General features: G+C 49.0%; 1 long non-coding RNA gene across 1 annotated transcript; it reads left to right on the top strand.

Moving 5' to 3' along the window:
* Nucleotides 1-660: 660 nt before the first annotated feature.
* LOC103586967 lies at nt 661-3,418 on the top strand. Its single transcript, XR_550189.1, has 2 exons — nt 661-888; nt 3,046-3,418. It is a non-coding gene; the product is annotated as an uncharacterized LOC103586967 (long non-coding RNA).
* Nucleotides 3,419-19,817: the final 16,399 nt, after the last annotated feature.

The following is a 19,817-nucleotide window of genomic DNA, read 5'->3' on the forward strand; positions in this document are numbered from 1 at the left end:
GGGGAGGTGGCGTCCCTCGGCCTCCGCGCCCCGCCCGCCGCCGTCTCTCCGTCCGTGTCGGCCGCCCGCCTCCCTGTCTCTCTCCATCTCCCGTCTCTGTCGCGTTTCCGTCCCCTCTCCCCTCGCGTCCCTCCTCACTGCGCCTCTCGCTCGTCGCTGCGGTGCCGACTCCCTTACCCCTCTCTCCTCGGTCGCTCTCACGCGTTCTCTCCCTCCCGGTCTTATTTCTTTCTCTCTCCCCCTCGCTCTCCACTCCTTTCTCCAGTTGCTGAGGAGACTTCTGTCCCTTCTGTCCCTCCGCGGAACAGCGGCCCCCAGAATCCAGCTTAAGCCATTTCCCTGTTCTAAGACCTCGGACGAGGTCCCGAAGCAGTTAATAAGCAGCCCTTGGGGGTGGCTGTGTTGGGGTGTGGGGTGCCCGGTGCCTCTGCTTCCCCCTCTCGAAGTTCATGCATACGCAAGTGCAGAAGCCACTGTGCAGCTGTCTGGCGACCAGGGTCAGTGGGTGCCATGCGTGTCCCCCAAAACCCCTGTCCTCAGCCGCAAGGACAAGTACCACAGGCCAGTACAGCAGAGAAAGCCGAGTGGTTTCCTCTGGGGTCCCTAAAGCCCTTCCTGAAAAATGACTGTGATTCCCCTCTCCCCCTGCCCCCAGGTTTTGGTTTGGCATAATCCAGACCTGGATCTGACATCTCAGGCCCTGCCACCTGCTGGTTCCTTCCTCGCTGACACCAAGCAGAGGGGCAGTGCGCTCTCCTGTCCTTTGACCCAAGCAGGAGAAATCCTATCCTCCACCACCATTATGACGGGCTTTCAAACTTCAAAGATGCGTCCTCGATGGAGCGTGCCTTAAGTCAGACAGATGTGGGTTCAAGACCACTTGCTTAGGCAAGTCACACCACTCTAAGCTTCAGTTTTCTCACCTGTGAAATGGGAAGGGTAACTACCTCCCTTTAGGACTGTGGTTAGGATCATCCGTGGTGTGCCCAGCCTATAGAGTTTATTTGTTCTGTCCAGTTTCTATTTAGGCTCTTTGCTTGGCACTGAGGAGACAGCAGTTCACAGGACAGGCATGGTCTCTGCCCTCATGCCACTTGCATTCTAGTTGGGGAGACAAACTGTGAGCAGCAATCAATAATTACTTCATGACAGTTTAGAAGTGCCCTGGTGGATTAAAGGGTACGATGAGACCAAACATCCAGGGAAACTGCCCTAGGCTGGGAGCTCAGGAAGGGCTTTCTCAAGGTGTGATGACATCCAAGCTGAGACCTGAAGTTAGGTGTGGGGCGGGGAGGGGTGGGGGGTGCAGCTGGCAGGAAGTGGGGAAGGGCAGCTAAAAGGGGTTGTGGAGGAAGAGAGTTCCTGCAGAGGTGGAAGGGAGCGTGGCCAGTAGGAAGGCCAGTGTGGCCAGAGGGGGCAAAGCCAGGAGGCTGGAGGGTGGCTGGGATCGGGTGCGGAGGAGGAGGGTCTTGTAGACTGCAGAGAAGTCTGAGCCTCAATGCATGAAAACTGCTCTTGTTAACCCTCAACCGCATGAGTCCTGATTTCCCTTTCTCTGAACTGTAAGGAAGAAGCCAGGTCCAGCTCCCAGATATACCCTTTGCATTTGGTTTTTCTTGGGGGTTGCCATTTCTTGTCCCCTCCTCTGCTCCGTCCCAGCACTGTTCACCCTGAAGTGTCATTGCCTACCTTGGCACCTGTGCCCACACCTGAACATGACCTCCCCAAAAGCACACGCACCCAGGCTTGGTTCCTCTCTGTGCTCTTAAAGTCAGGCCCACAGGAAGCATCCTCAGCTGGCATTTGTTGTTTAACTGAACAATCAGTAGCCACTGAGCACCTACTGTGTGCCAGACTCTCTGCTGGGTATTACCCCTGCCCTCACAAAACACTTGTTTCATGGGGAAGATGTCCTTGAACACATAGGACCACAGTGACCATCATGAAGCAGTCCCACAGGGGACCTGAGGCATGGGACTGGAAGCTCCTTGAGGGCAGGCCCACCTTGAGTATGCTCACCTAGTATGATCCTCAGGGTGTGGCACAGTGCCTGGCACAAGGCGGGCACTCAGAAACATGTACTGAGAGGGCGAAAAGAGAAGCGAAGTTTAAATGTGGAAGGATGAAGGATAAGTAGGAGTTGAGTGAGCAAGGGACGGGGTGAGGAGACGGAGGGGGGAGGGATCTGGAGACAGGGAGGGAGCTCACGCTTACTGGTGGCTCCTCCGGGCCAGATGGGTGCTGGGCACTTTTGTGCAGCTACCTTGGCCAACCTTCACAGTACGCCTGCCTCATGGGCACTGTGGCCCTCCTTTTTCTGATAAAGCACTAGGGTCCAGAGGGGTTAGTCACTGGCCTGAGGTCACACAGCTAGAAAGAGCCTACACTCGGATTTGAACCCAGGGCTGCCTGCTCCTCTTCACTAAAAGGAGGAAGCAAGAGAGGAGGAGAAGGCAGGGGAAGGAGCCAACTGAGAATAAAAGAGGAGCGGTGGCAAAGGAGTGAGCTCCACGAGTAATTTTTCAACTTAAAAACAATTCCCATTTCCCAGCCCTGCGGAGGTAGGCGCGGCGGATCTGAGGGAGGCGGCCCTCTGACTCGCAGGAGCCTGCCGAGGGGCCCCAGTGAGCGGCTTCAAAGCCGGCCTCTGCAGCAGAGGCGCTTTTAAACTTCACACGGGAAACTTTCCAGGGCTGACTTTTTGCACTTTGTTTCCAAATCAAGAGATGGGGAAGTCCCTCTCAGCCCAGCGGGGAGGAGATCTCATTGAGAGACTTGCCCTGGGGTTCTGGGCGTGGCACTGGGGCTCCCCAACAGGACAACTGGCTTGTCCCCAGATGCAGGGGTGGGGGCATCTGCCCCTGCTGGCAGTGGGTTCCCAGGGAGCATTCAGAGTGTGGACTTGGCAGCTGGTCCCTTCTTGGGGGATGAGGCCTCTCTTCCTATGTCCTCCCAGTCTGTTTCTACCTGGGTTCTTGGTGGCATTTGCTGACACGGTATGACCATCTCACAAGGATAATGTGCTCTTTGCTTTTCTCCATGCAGCAGCCTCAAAACCAAGCAATACCGTCTGTCATCCTCTGATCACCATTTCAAGAGGCGGTGAGAGCCTTCCGCACCCTCAGCTCCCTCTGATTTTTGGAATTCAGATTTGGATTTTGGATGTACATCAGGAAGCTGGTTCCATGCATTTTAATTAAGCTGTCGTTTTTCATTTATTACTAATACAGTCCTCTTAACTATGATTTATTTGTTAAACAAAGCACCATAAGCCATCACTTATTCATCTTAATTTCAACAAAATTAAAGTAGTCGCTGTTAGATTGCACCTAATTGCACTTGCAATGAAAAGAACGGAGATGTTAATCAAAATAAATTGAAGATAAACAATAAAATCATTACATCTTTGCAGCGGTAAGTGTAACTAATCAGTTTTGACTTGAAGCGACCGAATAGGAATAATGAATGTGTCACTGAAGGCACTCTCATTAAGGGAAACCACCGAGACCTGGTCCTCGGGGCAGCAGACAGCCACCCTGCCCATGCGGCCCTGAGAGTTCCTGTCCCCTGGGCTGGGCAGAGGGGCCCTGAGGAGCAAGGGGAGCAGGGAGGAGGATCAGTGAATGGGAGAGAGTCATGGGTGGGGGGCCTGAGCTGCCTGCTATGAAGGGGTTCTCTCACTCTGATGAGAAAGCAGGGGTCCCAGGCCCATTTCTGTGTATCCCAGGTAACCAAGGATGGGGTGAAAGAGGCTAGAAGACAGACAGACAGATATCCAGGGGACACCAACAGGCAGACACACCCCGGGGGATACAGTAGAGGAGTCAAAGAGAAAGAGACAAGCAGAAAGAGAGACCAGCAGACAGAAGGAGACCACGAAGAGAGATAAGGAAAAGAGGCCGAGCAAGGCTGGAGATGGATGGTCAGACAAGGACAGACAGAGCAAAGAGCCTCTGGGGAAGGAAAGTGAGGCAGCTCTGACAGGGCAATGGAGGAGGGATGGGGAACAAGCTGAGGAGGGAGGGAGGAGCAGAAGAGAGAGAACCAGGAGGATCCACACAAGTGGAGGCTGCGTGGCCTTAATTAACACTCTCTCTTGCGAGGACCAGACATGCATGTTTTAATTTTGAGCCAGTTAAAGCTCAGGCAGCTTCAGGTCAGAATTCTGGGGACAGAGTGGTTCTCAGCAGCCCATGCAGGTAAGTGACTATCAAAATGGTATCATTGGACTGGGTTCAGGGAACACACGGGCAGTGATAAGGAGCACTGAGGTGGGGGAGGCAGAGGGCCACCTGGGGTCTTCTGGACTCATCCTCCGACTGCAAGGATTTCATGGGCCTAAAGGGTTCAGATAGGCACCCCTTCCTCATGTCACAGGCCTCTGGGCCAGCCCTTGGGTCACTGGCCTAGACACCAGATGCTGAGTCAGAGATGCCAGTCTGGGCTGCTCTGGCTGAGGCTGCCTCAGCAACATCCCCTGTCTAGTTCTGGGAAGATCCCGGATGGGTCTTTGGAAAATGGGAAAATCTGAGATATGGCTATCTTGGTAAGACTGGGAACAGAGACCAGGAGAGACAATCTGAAAGACACATATTTTTTTAAATATCTACCATGGTTTCAGCCCTGGATTGGGCCTAGGAAATACACGGATGAATCAGATGTGACCTCTCTGTACCTCAGTTTCCCCATCTTTAAAGTAGGGTTAATAATAGAATCTACTTTATGTGTTTATTGTGAGGATTAAATGAGTTAATATTTGTAAAGATTGTAGAACAATGGTTGGTCTTTGGAAAGGGTTTTATGTGTTTGCTTAAAAATAAAAATGAAATAAACCCCTGCCCTGGTGGAGTGCAGAATTCAGTAGAGGAGACAGACTCAACTAGTAGTCAAGTTCAGTCACACAGGTTAAAGGCCATGATAGATTGCATTTCAGGATGCTTTGGGGCCCAGAGTGGAGACAAAAGCTCCAGCCAAGAAAAGTCTCAAAGGAGGACAGGTAAGGGTGAGGGGAAGAGGAAAAGAATGTTCCAGACAGAGGGACCACATGACCGAAGGCAGGTAGGCAAGAAATGGCAGATATGCCTGGGGATGTCAAGAGAATGAAAATAGAGGTGAGGCTGGAGACCAGGGGCTTAGGTCTTGATATGCTTTGGCAGGGACCATTGAAGAGCATCTGGGTGGACACTTGATGAATTTTTTGTTTGTTTTGGCTGCTCCATATGCATCTGCTGCACTTGGGGTGGGACTTTTGTTTTGGGACTGTGTTTTACCCTTTTTCTTCTCTTCTTGCCTCCCAGTCCATGGTTCTGGCAGAGGCAATTCCCCCAGGACTATAGAAGGAGCACGTGACCCAAATCTAAGCCAATCAGTGCAATCCTCTCCTATGGCCACAGCGATTGGCTGAGGGATGGGCAACTCCACCCAATGGGAACCAATCCAGGGCTTTGGCTGGAGGAGCTGGGAGAGGTCTTTGATCCTTTCTGCTGGTCTCTAATCTGACAGGATGTAGGCTGGGACTGCTGTCACCATCGTACTACCACCGGGATTCTGAAACCAAAGCCAACACAGCAGAAGGCAGCATGATGGAGCAAAGTGAATTCCAGTGACATCGTTTGAGCCCCAAATCCAGCCGAGATGAAGCCAGCCTTAGCCCCTGGCCTTTTGGTTTCATGAGCCAATAAATTCCTTTTTGTTTAAGCCAGTTTGAACTGGGTTTTCTGTCCCTCTGAACAGAAAGAGTTCTAGCCGATATATGTTTCAAACAGGAATGTGACACTGTCGTGTGTTTTGGTAACATCACTCTGGCAGCCATGGTGTGGCAGAGGGACTGGAGGGACTGAGCTTGGGGGCAGCAAGGCCAGTGGCCAGGCCGATGTGATCACCTTCTAAGAAGCTTGTGATGAAGAGCGAGCAGACCTAAGGGCTTTGGTCCCTACCCGTGTATTCATTTCCTTGGGCTGCCATAGCAAATCACCAACAAACTTGGTGGCTTAAAATGACAGAAAATTTTCTGTCACAGTTCTGGAGGCCAGGAGTCCAAAATCAACGTGTCAGCAGGGTCACATTCCCTCCGAAGGCTCTAACGGAGAATTTTTTTTCTTTTTTTTTTTTTTTTTTTGGCATTTTATTTTAATTGACACATGGTAAGTATACATACTTTTGGGGAACAATCTGAAGTTTCAATACGTATATAGTTGTATAATAATAAGGGTAGTTAATGTATCAATTACCTCATGCATTTATCATTTCTTTGTGGAAATTCAAAAGCCTCCCCTCTAGCTGTTATGTAATATACAAAACTTAACTAAGAGTTCCTCTTCCAGTTCTGGTGGCTCCAGGTGTTCTTTGGCTTGTAGTTTCATAACTCCAGTTTCTGCTTGCATCTTCACGTGGCTTTCATTTCCTCCGTGTCTGTGTCTTCTCTTCTGTCTCTTATAAGGACACTTGTTATTGGACTTAGTGCCCACCTGTGTAATCCAGGATGATCTCATCTCAGGATCCTTAACTTAATTACATCTGCAAAGACCCTTTTTCCAAATGAGGACACATTCACAGATTCCAGACATGGACATATATTAGGGGGGGGGAATGGGGGACAGCATTCAACCTACCACAACTAGCAAGGAAAGTGATCACCAGACCAAAGGACTAGAGTGAATATTGCTGAAAGGGGACACGAGGCAATGGTGAGAGGGCACCAGGAGGCACAGAAGTGCAAACCTCCTGGTTGAGAGGAATCCATTCCAGGGCACTGAGAGAACTTGTACGCAGGATTCCCTAGGCAATCTAGGAGAACCGGAGAAGAACTGAGAGCCTAAGGAATGGACGAGAGTGCTTTGTGTTTTCAAAATCTGGGAGCCAAGAGACTCTACAAATGCATGCAGTACTGAACTTAACAGGAAAGCACCGAGGATGGAAAGTAGTGATTCCCAGGGCCCCGCACCGATTCCCTAAGCACAAGTCATGCCAGATTAGCCTCACTTCTTTCTTTGCCAGGGTTGCTGGATGGGTATATAAGGAGAGCATAATGAATGATCAGAGTGCGACCAGCGCAGCCTCTTGTGGTCTTCTCATAAAAACAACAGATGATTAGAACGTTGGTTGCAGACAAGCACATGCAGTGTGACAGGCATCCCGAATGATCTTGACAGGACATGGTTTAAAAGATGAGAGGAGGTAGGAGAAAATATAAATGCCTATCACTGCTTCCAAAAAAACAGTAACATCAGCTCTAGAGAAGGGAGATCTGGGTGGAGAAGGCAGGGATATGGGAGGGGGCATATGGGCCTACCAAGCTTGAGGGGCTGGTCTGCACACTAATTTCATGTGTAGCCTTTGCTCATATAAAGCAGCAAAGGAGAGGCTTTGAAAGTGAGGGTGGGGGAGGTGGCGAAGACCACAGACAATCAGAGGCAAGAAAGAAAGGGTTTTGGAATTGTCCTGTTTATTGTGGTGGGAACTGGAAGCCAAGGGTTGGAGGGGGATAGTGCTGAGGGACATAGTACAGCACCCCCACCCTAGGCCAAGTTGCAGCTGACAGTGACTTAGGAGCCCTAGGAGCCACTACAAGGCAGCATGTGAGGGTAGAGAAGGTCAGGGACGCAGAGCAGCTGGCTCCTCTGGGAAATTTTTCTACTCCCAGGCCAACGACAGTAGAAATCCTACAAACATGGGAGAGTGGAGGAGGGTGCATTCACATCATGACCATCTCCCAGACCCCGTACCTGGCTCTGGGTACACTACAGGTGCTCGGTGAGGACTGCCTAAAACAGAAAGAGCTACTTCCAGCTCCAGTTCTCTATGGTGCCCATTTCACTTCTCAGAGCCTCAGTTTCCCCATCTGTGAAGTGGGTCAAGATGATCAACATGCCATGTGAAAATATCTTGTGAAAACTAGTTCCCGCTCACTGGCTGAGCGCGGTGCGGGTGCAACACCGAGGGTTGAGATCCCATTACCGGTCAGTAAAAAAGAGACAAAAAGGAAAAAAAAAAAAAACTTGCTGTATAAAAATTAAACATAAAATTACCATACGGATCTGGCAACTCCACTCTTAGACAAATATCCAGAAGAATTGAAAGCAGAGACTTAAACAGATATTTTCGCATTCATGTTCATAGCAGCAGTAGTCACAACAGCCAAAAGGTAGAGGCAACCCAAGTGTCCATTGATGGATGAATTGATAAACAAGATGTGGTACGTACATACAATGGAATATTACTCAGCCTTAAAAAGGAAAAAAATTCTGACTTATGCTACAACATGGATGAACCTTGAGGACATCGTGTTAAGCAAAGTAAGCCAGTCGCAAATGGACAAATCAAATATTGTATGATTCCACTTACATGAGGTACCTAGAGGAGTCAGATTCATAGAGACAGAAAATAGAACGGTGATTGGCTGCAGGAGGGAGGAATGAGGGGTCTTTGTTTAAAGGGTACAGAGTTTCAGTCGGGCAAGATGAAAAGATGGAGTTGGAAGGTGGTGATGGTTGCACAACAATGTGGATGTGTTTAGTGCCGCTGAGCTGTACACACTTAAAAGTAGCCATGCCAGTAAGTATTATGGTATGTATATTTTACTGCCATAAAAAAAACCCTATGCTGGCTGGTTAGCTCAGTTGGTTAGAGTGTGGTGTTATAACACCAAGGTCAAGGGTTCAGATCCCCATACCGGCCAGCTTCAAACAAACAAACAAACAAAAGAAAGCCCTGACATTTCTCCTACTTCTAATAAAAATTCAAAAATAAATAAACAAAAAAACCCATGCTATATAATCTTTATGGTACGCTTGCTGTGTGTCAGGCAACTTGCTAAACACATTCCATTCGTCATCTACTTAGTCCTTTGCAACAATCACAGTGGTAATTATTCTCCCATTTTCCAGATGAGGAACTGAGCCACAGAGACTCCCCCCAAGTCTTACAGCTAGGAAGTAGCTTGAATCCATGGCCTTAACCACTTGAATCCATGCCTAACTTGCCCAGGAACACACAGCTGGAGAGTGGCCACACCAGGCTTGTCAGACTTTCCTTGGTACAGAGGCAGAGGGAAAAAATGGGAAAAAACCAAAGCCCTTGGCATGCTTGACCTCTGGGCAGAGTGGAAAGGCAGCCTGGAGGCTGGCAAAGAGGGTTGTAAAAGGCCAGCAGGGAGCCGTCCTTAAGGAGGACACCATTTCATTTTAGCAAGTCCATGGGACAGCTTTTCTTTTCTTTTCTTTTTCTTTTTTTTTCTTTTTTTGACTGTTAAATCATTTAATATTTCTTTTGCAAAGATAATTTTGTTATGCTTTCCTACCTGTAATAAAAGAATCTGTTCTCATTTGGATCAGATCTTTCACCCTGTAGATCTCAGTCATAGTCCACTTGCTGAACAAATCTATACACTTGCTTATCAATCTTGCTTGTAAGTAGTTCATATACAGAGTATTTGAGCCTTATGGACTAAACTATTTTATTAAGCCAGAGCATGCCCTGTACCCAACTGAGTAGATTCCTTCTTCATTTGCAACCCTTGAGTGCTGAATTTAAAAGGCAGATTTTATCCAGTCACCTCTTTACCCTGTCTTATTTTCCTAACTCAAACATCTATGGAACCCATAAAAACATGAATTATGTTGCTTGGATAAGTTTCAGTGTCAACGAAACTCTGACTCACAGTTTTCAAATTTTTTTCGAGCAGAATAAGAGCAGATTTCTAACTGAGAATAAGTCTTGCCTTTGCTTTCCACACAGTCCAGTTAGGAAGACTGGGTAGAGTACCTTCAGTGGAACAGGGTGTCACGCAGTCCTGGGACAGATTTTCCACCCTGCATTCACCTGCCTGCCAGGTATTGCAAGGAATCTGAGCATGCCCAATAAATGTGTTCTTCCATCCCAAGCTGGCCTTGGGCAAAATCAGCTCCTTCCTCCAGGAGGAAATGAAGGAGCAAGCATCTCTAGAGCACTTATGTAGGGATTTGTCTCTTCATTTCACACAGACTAACCTTCAGTTCAGAGAGGCAGAGTGACTTGCCCAGGCCCACACAGCATGTCAGTCCCCAAGGTCCAAATCCAGGGTGCTTGGCCTCTGGCCAAGGACCTAGCAGATATTTTACTCCAGAGCGTTCAGAGAGCTGGGGCTGCCTCCTTCCCGGCCTCTGCACCTCCCTTCTCTGGTCTTCTAACGGAGGGACAATCAGCAGGGCTGTGAGCACAGGAAATCTCCAGGGCATCAAATCTACAGAAATCATCTTCTGTGCCCTGAAGGCCACTGGATCACTGAGCCATTAAAAACCTATGCGGGTGACTCTTCTTGGAAAAGCCCTCTGATCTGAGCCTGCCTTTCTCTCCAGCCTTGTCTCTCACCACCCTCTTTCCTCCCTCCTCCTCTGGCTCCTCCAGGCCACTGTGCTCCTTGTCACTGAGGACTTCCCCTCCACTGCTCCCACCTCCAGGCTCCCCAACCTCCACCTTGGCTGACCTAACCACTGCTCATTCCTTGGGTCACTTCTTCCAGGAAGCCTTCCCCGATCCTCAGCCTGGTCACCACCTCCACCCTCCACCACACTCTGCACACACACACTCATGCCTGCACACACTAACGTGCTCACACATTCACACAGACCTTACCTAGTGTTCAAGACTGGTTCCCAGTGCCTAAAACAGCACCTGGCACAGAACAGGCCCTAAGGAAACTTTGATAGGCTGAATAAATCTATGAAAATACATTTGGATTCAGTTAGCAATGAGGAGTTTGCCACTCAGTAGCCGGAAAAGCCTTGGGCAAGATGCTTAAGTTCTCCAGGACTCAGTTTTTCTCCTGGGTAAAATGGGTATAATAAAAGAACCTCTTCCATGAGGTGTGTGGAGTCGATGAGAGATTCTATGTCAAGTGCTCGGTGCTGCACCTGCGTCGCGGTGGGCCTTAGTGAACGTTAGGTGCTGTTACTGCCTGGAAGTGTGTGCCCTGGCCATATCCCTCAAACCTCCCATATTGAGGATGAAAATAATATGTGCCAAGATTAGAATCTGCTTAACAAATCTGTGCTTTTTGAGCTAGAAGTTTGAGGTACATAAGCGCCTTGGCCTCCAAGGGCTTTATGGTCCAATAGGGGAGAAGGGCGTCCAACAGAAAACAGCAGAGAACAGCCAGGGCTGCAGAAGAGGGGCTCGGGTGGGAGCCCCAAAGATGTCTTCACAGACAAAGTGATGCTTGAGCTTTGCCGAGAGGAAAAGGAAGGGTTTCCCAGGCACAGACTTAGGTGGGGAGAGTCCTGCAGGCAGAGGGAAGAACGTGGGCAAAGGTATGGAGGTGTTACTGGATCAAAAGGTGCCTGGGGAGAGCTGGAGGAAGCTGGGGAGAGGGTGGGAACCAGAAGTGGCCTTTGGGACTTCCCAGAGCAACCTGGCATCTCCAACACCCCTTATTAAAGACATCTTCTGAAATGGTGAGATATCGTCACCTGTGCAGACCTGGCATCTCAGGCAGGGGCAGCTGGACATTTGTAGCTACCCATCAAATTGCCTACCCTTGGTCCCGGGGTTTATAGCCAGAGAGATGCAGACCCAAGACCCTGTGCTCAAGGAGACGTCCCTGCTACAAACCTTCTATCCATCTAGCTAGTCCACTTCCAGGAACCAGGAGATCAGGGCCTGTGAAAAGATTCAATGTATACTGGGCACAAGCTATAAGAGTCCAAAGAGTTTACATTGTAGCCAGGCAAATGTAACACTCCCTCCCTTTTGGTGCTGTACACACGTTAAACATCTCTCTTGTGCCCTATGATGTCACACTTTGTTCATCATCATCATAATAATGATCATCTACCATTCATTGAACCTTTGTATTTGCCAGGCACCTTGCTAAGTAATCTCCTTGGAATATTTCCCTCGACAACATTATGAGATATATACAATCATCAGTCCCATTTTACAGACAAAGAAACTGAGGCTCACAGAGTTTACGTCACTTGCCAAAGTCATAGAGTTGGAAACTGGTGGCCAGTACTTCCCACAGCCAAAACTCAGCTCTTATCCAGTCCTTCCTCTACACAAAGACCTTTGCTAGCTCCCTGTTGACATTAGGAAACAGTCCAAATTCCTCAACCTGGCACTCCAGGCCCTTCATGAGTTCTTTAGGCCTAACCCTCCAGTCTTACCCCTGTCACTCGGCCCCACCTGAGAGCATCAGTTTTCTTTCATAACCCTACGCCGTTGCACACGCTGATCCTGCTGCCCAAAACATCCTTCCTGCCTTTTCCATCTGATGAACTCCAGTGCATTCTTCAGCACCTAGCTCAAGGGTCAGAGAAGCCAACCCAGTCTTTCCTACTTGGGACCCCTTCTGTGTGTGTGTGTGTGTGAGAGTGTGTGTGCACACCCTTTTGTGTTGCAGTGCATTTGTTTACATGTCTGTGTTGTTCCTTAGGCTCTGAGCTTCCTGAGACCAGGTGCCAAGTCCCATCCACCTCGGTCTCCCCAGCCCCGAGCACAAGGTCCAGCACAGAATAGGTCACAAAAAATGTTTGGGAATAAATGAATGGCCCAGAAGAATGAACAAAGCCAACAGATGTGACCACAGGAGGCTCAAAATACTGTCCCTGGGAGAGAAGAGGAGCAGAAGCCCATGGGAGAGGTCAGCGTGCTGCAGGGACTCTCCAGCTGCCTTTGGCTGGATGAAGAGCGGGACTGCAAGATTCTTTTCTCAAGAAAAAAAAAATTTTTTTTTTTTCCCTTTTTGTCTTTTTTACTGACCAGCAACGGGATCGCAACCCTCAGTGTCGCGCCCGTACCGGGGACCAGCAACGGGATCGCAGCCCTCGGTGTCGTGCCCGCACCTCGCTCAGCCAGTGAGCGGGAACCGGTCTCCACATGGGATCCGAACCCTCGGCAGGAGCGCCACCACGCTCCCAAGCGGCACACTCTCCAGTGCGCCACCGGGCCGGCCCAAGAAAAAAATTTTTTTAACTTCTCTTTTCCCCCTCTCTTTTGCCCCTCCCCCCATCTACATCATATCTGTTCACTTGTCTTAACAAGTTCAAGGAATTGTTGTGATTGTTGTGTCTTTCAAGAAATATTTCTAATGGACTTCAGGATGACTCATTCCTTGACAGCCTGACCACACCTGTGACTTCCGAAGGGGCCTCATGCCCCTGCCTTATTGCAGAAATCTTCCCGGGCTCCGTTCACTCACTCATTCTACAAGTCAGGATAGGACAGATTCTGCTGCAGTAACAAGCACCCCAGAATCTCAGTAGCTACTACTGTGTGCCCATCACAGGTTGGCAGGGGACCTCCACTCAATGTTGTCCACTCTCAGGGACCCAAACTAAGAGGCTCCTTCTCTGTACTTCTGTGATTGCTAAGGTAGAGAAAAGGGAACATGGTGAATTTCTCACTAGCTCTTAATGTTTCTGTTCAGAGGTGACTCATGTCACTTCTGCCCCTATGTCACTGGCCAAGGCAAGTCACATGACCACACCTAACTTTACAGGTGGTAGGGAAGTGCAATCGTAGCATGTGCCTGGAAAGCAGAGAGACCAAAATAGTTAGCAAATAGCATTAAACACCACCACACCCATCAACATTTACTGCGTAGGACATGTTCTGCTCACATGTTATTTCTGGGGACCCTCCTGTGACTCCCAGCAGACGCAGTTACCCCTTCTCCATGCTGTCTCATGGCACCAAAACTCTGCACATTTCCTTCTGCTTCAAATGACCTTTCTCTCATCAGCACTCGGCAAACTCGCATCTTTCCTTCTTCCTTCTATTCCTCCGTCCCTTCCTTCTTTGACAGATATATCCTAAGCACTTCGATGTGCCAGCACTGTGCTTGGCATTTCAAGATCTTGCTCAAATATCACGTGTTCTTGGAGGTCTTTCCTGCTCTGGGCTCCTAGCACCTTGAACATCACTCTGTTTGTCGCTTTGGGTTTTAAGTGTCTGCGGCCACACTTCCTTTGGCCATTAGGCTGTGAGCCTTGCGAGGGCAAGGACTGTGTCTCATTCATCTCTGTATCCCTATTCCCTGTGCTGTGCTCAGAGAGAATTGCTAACTGACTGGCCAACCGACTGACTGACCGACTGACTGGATGCATGCATGGAGGGATGCATTCAACAACAGCTTGCACACAAAGTAGAATATTACTTCCTGCTGCACTTAAGATAAAGTCCAGACTCTTTCCCACAGCCCCCGCCCTGCCAGGTCTGGCCCTGCCTGCAATGCTCCAGTTGTGGTCATCTTTCAGCTGATTGAATGCACCAAGTCCATTTTTGTGTCAGGGCCTTTGCACCTGTCATGCCTCCTTCTGGAACATTCTGTTTCCAGTTCGCAACTGGGCTGGCTCCCTCTCCTCGTTCTAGCCCTGGCTCAAATGCCACCTCCTTGGGAGGCCTTCCCTGACCACCCAGTCTGGAGGAATCCCCCACTGACCTCATTATCATACTGCCTGTTTTATGCTGTTCAAAGCACTTTCTATTTGATGTTGTTTAACTAATTTATTTGCTTATGTCTGCCTCTTCCTTCTAAAATATAAAGTTCATGAGAGCTTTATACAAAGAACTCACCTGGCCTGTTCCTAGTGCTATCGCTAGAACCCTGATTGGTGCCTGGACTGAGCAGGTGCTCAGTCCATATTTGTTGAATGAATGAGTGAAAGGTAAGATGTGACAGATTGCCCAGGAGGGATACAGCCTCAATGAGGGAGTGATTCAGCTGTTTCCTGCCTGCCAACCAAGCTGTAGGACTCAAGCCCCTTGCCCTCCCATCGCTCCTTTAGAGGTTAGGGTGGATGTCTGCAGAGCAGGTCACAAGATGCCTGTGCATCTAGGACACTCCCATTTTCAGCACATACATACATATGAAACCCCATGTAGTCATCCTTTAAGCACTTGGCAAGGGAGCAGAGAGGACCTAGGGGCCATCTCCTCACTCAGTTTACTCCTGGCTCCAGGCACCTAACTCCTGCTGTGGCATAATCACCAGTCTTAAAAGCGAGACTGGGTGGTGCTCCTGTTCTGCCTTTGAGGAGAGGGCACAGGGCGGCCACAACAAGGCTGGCAGGGCAGACATAGACTTCAAAGGCTTTGTCTTTAACTACTGGTTGCCAAGCAGCTGGGAGGCCAAGGGGCTGGAAGCAGGGTGGGGAGCAGGCAGCACCCACGTGTGCTGGGGTTGGGGAAGGGGCTGTCTCCCCTGCTGGAACAAAGCAGGCTCATCTCTATTTTTTTTCTCTCTGTAGCAGGTGAGAGCTCCTCAAGGGCAGGGTGGGGAAAATTCATCACTGGGTTCCCAGCACCCTGTATGAAATATGACTGTACTCTCATGCCACCCAAAAGTGCCTTCCTTACAGTGTGGGGATATTAACCTCACGTTGGTTCACTCTTTTCAGAGGCAACTTTGCAGGCTGTAAAAAAACGCTTCCAATATGCATACCCTCTTACCCAGTGGTTCTTCTTTTAGGAATACACCTGCAGACACAAATGTGAATATGCATAGAGCCATTTAATAATTTCTTCTTTCAGTTGTTCATGCAAAATGATCTATTGAGATCTATTGAGTGACAGGCATGGAAATGGGCCCTGAGATATTCTCATGAACACAGAGATGTGAGCTCTTGGATTCCTTTAGAAATCACAGATCTTGGTAGGGGAGAGAGATGTTGAACAGCCATTTATGGATATCTTTAGTTGAAATTATGCTGCATACTTCAAGTGAGAAGCACATGGTGTGGTGGGACAGGAGTCAAAAATTCTCCTCGCAATGTTTTCTGTAAGTGAAATAAGGCAGCAGCCCAAATATCCATCCATAGGGGAGTGGCAAGAAAAATTTTGGCTCATCCATACTTTAAGTTACCAAGTACCTATTAAAAAGAATGAGGCAGGTTATATGAATCAACAGTGAAAGATGTCCTCAATACAGTGCAAAATTTTTTAAAAAGGTGTATGGCAAGCTTGGTTTCCGTAATACTAATAATTATTATAATATTTGTATGTGTTATTAATATTTGCATGGGAAAAGACTAAAAGAATATGTCCCATATTGTTAACAGCTGTTATTTCTGGGGAGAGGAATACCTGTGACTTTCATCTTTTAAACATTCCAATAATGTTTGAATTGTTAAAAATAGACATGCATTACCTTGGTAAAAAGAAAAAATAATGATTTGAGAGAAAAAACTGATGCTGATCATTTTTGAAGCTATCCAGCCATACTGAATCAAGGCTGTTTGGGATATGCCTTCTTGAAGATAAATTTTCTTCCACCAGGCACTGGAATCTCAAAAGAAAAAGAATCACAGTCATTAGGGAGCAGAGGAGTCAGTAGTTCTTAGAGGTCAGTATGATGCAGTGAACCAAATGTGAACTTCAATGGTGGGGAGAGCTGGGTCTAACCCTAGCTCTGCCATTCTCCAGCTGGTGCTCCAGGCAGGTCACTGGGCCTCAGTTTCCTCTCCTGTAGAAAGGACATAGAATACTCTCTTCCTCACAGTGTTGTTTGCAGATAAAATGAAATGTTACATTAAAATTCTCTTGGAAAGCTACTATTCGGTGGTTCTAAACAGAGGGAATGCTTTTGCCAGACCTGGAAGCATCATATGGAATTGTTGGAAGAGGAGAAATAATTTTGCTCTTGGCTCTTCTCACAGAGAAGTGAAGTTTGCTTACATCATCCACCTAAGAAAATCCAGTAACATGTCTGCTCGTTGATAAGCAGTGATTTCAGCATGTTTCCCTCGGCATCCCCCACTGGCAGGGAGAAGGTACCAGAGCTTCTTGACTGAAGAAATGAATGGCCTACTCCAACACAGAAGTGACTTATGGCTGTCACTAGGTGTGAAGCTCTGCTGAACAATTCACTGAACAAAATCCACCTCTCCCTCCCCAAATAGCCGCAGTAGAGTTGACTATGAAATCCTGCCAGGCAACACGTGCATGTCTAACACCTTGTGGGAAGGGAAAAGGCAGTGAATCTGGCTCAAGCTGTGGACCAGTTAAAACTGGTTGAGATGGTGTCCAGGGCTGCAGCTTGACAAACAGGGCAGGAAATGAAAGCTGGAGAAAGCCCTGGCCTTGAGGTGCAGAGAGGGGACCATCAAGTGGGCGCAGCTGGCCTCAACCCTCAGGCACTTTTCAAGACACACTGGGGCTTGGGTCAAAGCATGCAGAGACCTCAGGACCAGGAGAATGGGAGTGCAAGAGGGCTAGGGACACCCGAGGAGGTGTTCTGAGGCCCAATGCCTGGTGCCCGAAGCTGTGTGGTAAAATTCAGCTTGGTTCTAGTTGGCATCAGTTTTGGGGGGTTAGGAGTGCAGCATTAATTGAAGTCTGGCCATCCATGGAGGCAGGAAATGAAGTGTCGGTTTATCCATAGCAGAACCCCAGCCAATCTATAAAGCTCAAGATCTGGTACACGGCAAGTTTTCAACCAATAGTTGCTAGCCCTTGTTCTTATTCCACTTGTGTTATATGCAGGCTGCGGGCTGCTTGGACCTAAGGTGGCTCTCATGCACTATTCAAGGGGTTCTGGTTTCGTGGTAAGCTCCAAATCAGAGAAAGAAATAGAATTCTTGTGAGAAACTGAAGAAGTTACTATTTATTGCATGTTTACCATATACCAGGGCCTATGTAAGCCATTTACCTGGATTCACCCACAATGCCCCATAATACATACCGGTAATATTTCCATTTTACAGGTGAGGAAACTAAGTCCCACTGAGGGTAACTTTCCCAAGGTCACACAACTAGTAAGGACTCCAACGAGGGCCATCAGAGAATATGAGGCCCTATTCTCTCAGTACCCGCAAGTGTCTGACTTTGTGCACTGTGCTTAAATCATCTCATGTGAACCTCCTAAGTCTCCAGGGTAAATACCAGAATTTCATTTTACAGATGGGGAGATTGGACAGAGGTGCAGAGGCACCCACACAGCCAAAAGGGGCCAGTGCAGATGGGAGCCCAGGTCCTGCTGTCAGTCTGAATCCAGATGTCGAAGTTTTCCTACCAAGATGACTCTCAGCCAGCAGCTCAAAAGCTGAGCAGAGAGGGCACCTGGGGCCTCAGAGCTTCCCTCAGACACATGGGTAGCAGATGGGTGATGGCAAGACTGTTCCTGGGCCCCACCTGCCGGGGTGGGGGCTGCTTCTCACCTCCCCATTGCTCCGCCCTGGTCAGGACAGACCCAGGAAACTGGCAAGCTGAGGCTACAGTTAGGGGCCAGGAAAGCCAGCTTGAGGCGCCCCTCCTGGCCTAGCCCTGATGGTCTTCACGGAGATGAGAATGCAGGTACTCGATAGTCAGCCAGCCCCCGGCACACCAAACCTGAGGAGGAGGCAGAGGCTGATGGAAGGGGGCCCATGGTCCCCACTGGAGGGGTAGGGAACTAGAGAGAGGCAGGGACTCCTTTCTGGTCTCTCTGCCATCCACCTTTCTCCTTCCCATTCCTCTCCTACCCTGAAGCCATGGGGATCTTTCTACAACAAAATATGACTCTACCACTGTCCAGTTAATGGACTTTTGTAGCTCCTCATCACCTTTGGGATAAAGTCCTGTCTATTTAGCCTGGCATTCAGGGTGCTCTGAGTGTGACCTGGCTGTCGCTTTCCTCTCTAGCCTCATTTCCTACCGTATCTTCCACCCCCACTGCAAATGCACACACACACACACACACACACACACGCATGTGCACTCACACACATACTGCCACAGCCATTTTGAACATAGACTCCTGGATATATCAGACCTTCTTAAGCTTCTATGTCTTTCCACCTGCTGTTCCCTTTGCCTAGAATGTTCTGTCCCCCTTCTTTGCCCAGCAAAGACTAATAGTACAGGTCCACAATTCCAAAATCCTAATCCAAGCTCCTACTTGAACTTCATGTTGACCTTCACAACATTGCTCTGGCTACTTCCTGTCCAAGGCTTGCTGGGTGAGATGCCCTACTTGGTGCTCTAGAGCCCCTTCCTCCCTCCATCACTGCATGTATCAGCTGGATTGGAACTGTTTTTGCTGTGTTTCTCCCTCTTTGGACTATAAGCATCTCTTCTCAGGCTGGACCAAGCCTGCCTCACCTCTGCGTGCCCTGAGCCCAGCTAGGCCTTGCGGAGGGCAGGTTAGGCCCCAGATACGGACTGCTGAGTGAAGGGATGAACAAACGAGGCAACCCCAAGGCTGTCCCATACTCTTCTCCCTCTGTCTCTTCCTTCAAGACTGTGCAGCTGGCAGAAAGAGGGTTAAAGCATGGAGATGCTCCAACATGTTAGCAGCGTGAGGACCAGGTGAAAACAAATGGTTACCAGGCTGCCACACCATGTCCGCCAGGCTCCCGCTTGTTCCTGGCATCACATATGGTCTGCATGCCCACCCGCTGCCCACCTGCCTGTCCGAGAGAAGGGCTGAGCCGGGAGGGCTCTGGGGGCTGCAGGGCTCAAAGGGTGTGTGTGAGTGTCTGAGTGCATGTGCGCACGTGTGTGTGTGCGCATCTGGTAGGGCAGAGAGGGAAAGCCAGAGAGATAAATGAGGAGTGAAAGAAGGCAAGAGAAAGAGTGATGGAGAATGAAAGAAAAAGAGAAGTAAGGCAGAGGAAGAGAGATGGAGAGGAGAGGGGAGGGCAGGGGAGGGCAGGGGAGGGGGAGAGAAGAGGTGCATCCACCCAGAGGATAAATGGAAACCAGGCTGTGGCTTCATCCAGCGCAGTTATGAGCCAGAAAGCCAGTGGACCAAGAACTCAGCCAGATGACGGAACTTTCAGGCAACACAGAATCCAAAGGAAGGAGAACAGGACAAAGAAACAAGATAGGAAGCTGGAGTGTGAGGCCTGATCAGGAAAAGCCTA

The sequence above is a fragment of the Galeopterus variegatus genome, unplaced genomic scaffold (genome assembly GCF_000696425.1).
Source record: "Galeopterus variegatus unplaced genomic scaffold, G_variegatus-3.0.2 Scaffold400, whole genome shotgun sequence".
NCBI classification, from domain to species: domain Eukaryota; kingdom Metazoa; phylum Chordata; class Mammalia; order Dermoptera; family Cynocephalidae; genus Galeopterus; species Galeopterus variegatus.